Below are 5017 nucleotides of genomic sequence, written 5' to 3' on the forward strand. Positions count from 1 at the left end.
ATTTGTACATCTCCTTATTTGGTTTTTAGGGGTTTTTTTTACACAATAAATGTGACTACTGTCGTGTTTTGCAAAGTCGCTTCCACTCGCTGCATGCCAGTCAGGCCATCGGGGAGGGAAGCGGCACCATCATTATTGCACTTTGTGGTATCTTTATAGTTATATTTAGCCCGATCTCCTGAAAAATAGTGGCTTTATGGTAGATCCCTAGATGTGGCCAGAGCCCGGGTGTGCCCAGGGCCCAGAAAGACATAACTAAAGGAAAAAATGGAGCAGCTTGCTCTGCAGAGCCTTTCCAAAGGGCTTTTCCAGGAATCAGATCCCCAGGGAGGCACAACTTCCTCCTCCTGGAGTGAGGTGAATGTTTGGGCAAGGCTTGCACAGGGGGAAAACACCCATTTCTGAAGGTTTCCAGCTCTTCCCCATGAACTGCGGCTTTCAGTTTTTATCCCCAGGCAAGGAAAAGGAGAGCCTAGCAATTTTTAAAGCAAAGACAGCTTTGTCGTGGCAACGTGCTGCCCCTGGAGATGGTGGTAACTCCCCTCTGCTGGAGACCAACCTCTAATGACCAGGTAAGGAATTACCTTTTATAGTATTTCATTTTTAGGACAACTTTGTGATCAAGGCGGCAATTCCCTCCCACATCACTCGGAATATAGGAATTAAATAGCCGACGTGTCTTGCATCCAACCCCAGACCGGTAAATTGAGCCACATTGGGAAATGGGCTCATAGAGGGAAACCTCAAGCAGATGAATTGCAAAAATATGAGTGTGGTTTTATTAAAAAAAAAACCAACAAACAACAGTGAAACCCTCTGCAAAGGTCCCTGGGCTGCTCTGGTGCAGGCTCAGCAATAACCTACTGATGATAAAGCTTCCCCCAGCACCCGTAAGTCAAATGCAGAGGAGGGAGCATAGATCAGGGACCTGTTCTCTCTCCCGATGTACCCAAATCCCACGGGTACCCTGGGGCAGCTGTAGCTGCCACATCTATCAAGCAAGAGGAATCATCTCAAAAGTGAAATGCAAAGAAAAAAAAGGTCTATTTTTCAGAAGACCAATGTGTTTGCAGCACTGCTCGGTGAAGGAAACGGGTTTATTAGTGGTGTTTTTTATTAATAAGGGTATTTTGGAAGCCAGAGGCTGGCTTCATTTAGTTGGATGCTCAAGCAGGAAAAAGTGGGTGAGCGCTGGGGTGCGACTGCCGGGCTCTGTCTCCCTCTTCTGACTGTTTTCAGGCTTTATTTTTTAACTAAACGAGAAGCAATCCTCAGCACAGGCTTGAAAAAACACTTTTGGGACTGTGGGTTTTTTCTGCAAATCACGTTGAAAACGGAGCTGGGAACCTCAAGAGCTGAGCGGTAGGGTTATTGAATTTTTTTAAAACAGTATGGCCAAAATTGGGGTTTTGGTTTTTTGCAAGTGAGGAAGGTAAAACCTGCAGCCCAGGGAAATTGGGTGAGCGTGATTGTTTAAGGAATAACAGGGTTGCTGCCTTTACCCAGGCAGCTCGTGGGCTCTGGGACTTTGCTTTTCTTCCTTCTTCCCCCTCTCTCCAGGAGGTGTTTAGTAAAACCTTAAGAAATACAAACTGATAAATTCAGCCTGCTCTTTGTATTTCCATGTATTTGGAGAAAGAAAGTTCATTTTTATTATTTTCTCTTTATTTACAGGACAAGCAGCCACCAACATCTTTATTCCATTTTCCTGGCTGGGCAGAGCCTGCTGATGCTGGACCCCGGCACAGACAGCATTGAACTGGTCGGATGCAAACAGGTTTTCATGTCCAGATTAATACTGGTTTTTGGCAGGTGGTGAGCAATGGGAGATGGGGAGAAGTCGATTTATGCATCAGCTTGGGCACCCGGCTCCCCTATTCCCATGGACAGTTGGTCTGCAAATGCCTGGAAAACAGGAAAGGTAGATTTAAGCAAGAGCATGAAATCATAAGTGCGCTTTGCAAAAGCTTTTCTCCCTGCTTACAAACATGCCTCCTAAGTCTAAATAAACAGGATGCCAATAATATTCCCTAATTCACCCTAAATTTTGCATCTTGAAATCATGGCTGCCTTGCTCCAGACCTGACCCTGCTACACATGGAAGAGCAAATCTAATAAAACAGAAGCTGGGAGGAAAATGGGAGCAGGGATAAAGTATCAAACAGGTTTTGCTTTGCTTCTGCTGAGACTCTGGATCGTGCCATCGAATAATCTCCCCAGAGGCAAGAGAAAAGCCCCGATATCGGATGACCTTAAAGCACAAACTCTGGTTTCCCAATCCTCGTTTTTTAGTTTAACGATGAGGCCAGTTGTGACGAAGTGCCGGGCATTGCTTTGATGTGGATTTATTGATACCCCTGTTAAAAGGCTAAGTGGAGGGGAGCAAGCCAGGCGTTAAATAGAAGCGGACAGCTCGGGAAGCAAAGCAGGCATACTCGTGTGACTGGGAGCTTGGTTTTCATGAAATGAAATTTACGGATGTTCAACACGTTAAAAGCAAAGCATGGAAACTGCAAAATAATTCGTTGTGCAACCCTCATCAACACCTCCCCCTTCCCCAAACTGTATTTGATGGCCCAGGGGCTGATCCTCTTGTCCCTAGAGGTTTTAGGAGCTTTCTCACTGATGTTGATGCTTCTCTGCACCTCCCTGATGAATTTTACTCCCATTCCTTAAGATCAGATGTACATGATATGGCACAGAGCAAAAAAATAAAAGCAGTTGCCCTCCCAAATCCCTAGCGATTGAGCCAAAACTGATGCAACCCCCGCCCCCCAACAACCCCAGAAGACACAGATCCTGCAAGTTGGGGATGGACAACTTGAATTTTCCTACATCCCGGTGGTCTGATATCTAGAAACCATCACTGCGCAAGACCAGGTCTCTGGTGGCTTGAATGTCCCATCCTCTCTGGAGGTCTATTTGCATCCCGTGATGCCTTTCTGCTCCCAAAGTCAATCAGTGTCACCCAAAATACATTTTAACCTGGGAGCTACAAAGCGTTTGGCAGTAGGCATCGATACGATGGTTGCAAGAGCAGTTTTATCTCAAGGCAATCTGGGCTCCCGCACCCACTAGCACCCGTGACTTTACTCTGCGGCCCCATCCATCCTCCGATTTCTGAGAATCAGAAGCTCAAGGTGAGTTTATTAACAGTAAAACTTGGTTTTGTGGAACTGAGAGCTGGTGGGGGTAGTGGGCATTTTGAATTGACAAAGATAACAGCGCTCTCCTTTTCCTCCCCTTACTTCTAGTGCACTTACAGTCATGTTTTCCAACAGTTACAGTCTGCGTCGTGCTTGTGTTTGTATGCAAGGGTTTTTTTTGGGGGGGGGAGTTTTATATGTAAAAAATTAGAGGAAAAAATCCTAGGCTATATGACTCTCATAAATCAGCCATAATCAATCAGGACGTTTCATTTATCAGTCGATCTAACAAAGCGTGGGTTTATCAGAAGATGGGTTATTTTTGCTGCCCAACAGAGCTGTGGTAGAGATCTCGCCAGCCAAGCTAGATTGCAAAAAAAGTCATATTTCTTCCCAATATAGACCCAGCTGAAGGGTTGTGTATCCCCATCCATCATCTGGAGACCCTGACCTAGTGCTGAAGCTCGTGGGGAAATCTCTTTTGGGGGGCTTTGTGGCACTTCATCTGTTAGAAGATACCAGGTTGTTTTTAGAGCAAAAATATTTATGCCTGCAGCTGGGTGGTATTTCATGGTTTCTCCTGCCAGCACCAGCTTCCTAAAATCCTCAGAATTAGCCCCATAATGTTATTCCCAGGAAGCCAAGGCTTGTGACTGATGTTATCCCTTAATACACCCAGGTTTGGGGCACTGTTGTCCCTCCAGAGGTGTTTGCCCCTAAAATAAATTGGTTCCTGCACCTGTGCAAAAAGTGTTGAGTTAATGTGGTCCAAAAAAAAAAATCCCAAATCTGTTATATTAAGAGGTGTCTTCAAACAGCAACCGGGTTAAGGCTGGAGCCTGTATCGGGCTAAAGATAGTCTTTGCCTTGGGGGAAAATGGGTCAATAATTGGGCAACCCAAGCAGAGTCAACCTGGCCAGCCTCGGACCTTTCCAGCTATTTAGGTGCACACCCCCTTCACTTTATATTTTTAACCTATTTGGCTTGAATTGAGATTTTTTTCTTCCCTAAAATAGATGGATAGTGATATGATATTGCCATGGATGCAAGCAGCCGGAACGAGGGACGTGGAGAGGCTGGCTCTCTGACCGCTCTCAAAGTGACTTTGGGAGGCATCGACCGGGCTGCCATGAATAGTAACCATTCTCCCATCCAAGTCAAGTGTGAAAGGCAATCACTGGAGGTCAGATAATTAGGAGATTAATTAGCATCCGTGGCAAAATCCAAAGAAACTCATATGGGGAATAAAACAGCAGGTTTGGAGGAAGATACCTGGAAGCGACAGCACGTGTGCGGTGTAAAATCTGTGCTTAGGAGATGGGGAAAAACGAGCTCTGCTTCTGCAAAACCCTTTTATCTGTGCAGGTGCCCCCTGAAAATTAAACGGGTGCTTATTGCCAGCAAGTAACCCCTGTTAACTGAACTTGTGTCCGTAATTGTATCAGCAAATCTCTGCAATAATCTCTTACGCTTCACTTACGCCTTCCTTTGAGCAGCAGAAATAAGAGACCAGAGACGTAACCCCGGTGAAATTTATCCGGATTTTCTTCAATATGGGGAGAGCGGAGGTGGAGCGCAGGCAGGGCTGGCGCAGAGCGAGGCAGGACTGAGAACTTGCTGAGGCGAGACGTGGGCGCTTGCAGGAGGTGCCGGAGGGTCCCCGGTGCATCCGCAGGGAAGGTCCCGGCTCCCCGGAGCATCCAACCCCGGCCGGGAAGGATTCCGTGATTTCACTGGGATCACACGTGAAGGATTCCCATAGTGGGGAGCACCTGCTGGGCGTGCAAAGAGCTGTTCCCCTGCCCAGCACCCTTTAAAATCTTTCTCCTTTCTCCTCCCCACGGCTCAGCTCTCTCCAAGCAGCGGGACC

This window comes from Haliaeetus leucocephalus, unplaced genomic scaffold (genome assembly GCF_000737465.1).
Source record: "Haliaeetus leucocephalus isolate CR32 unplaced genomic scaffold, Haliaeetus_leucocephalus-4.0 Scaffold162, whole genome shotgun sequence".
NCBI classification, from domain to species: Eukaryota; Metazoa; Chordata; class Aves; order Accipitriformes; family Accipitridae; genus Haliaeetus; species Haliaeetus leucocephalus.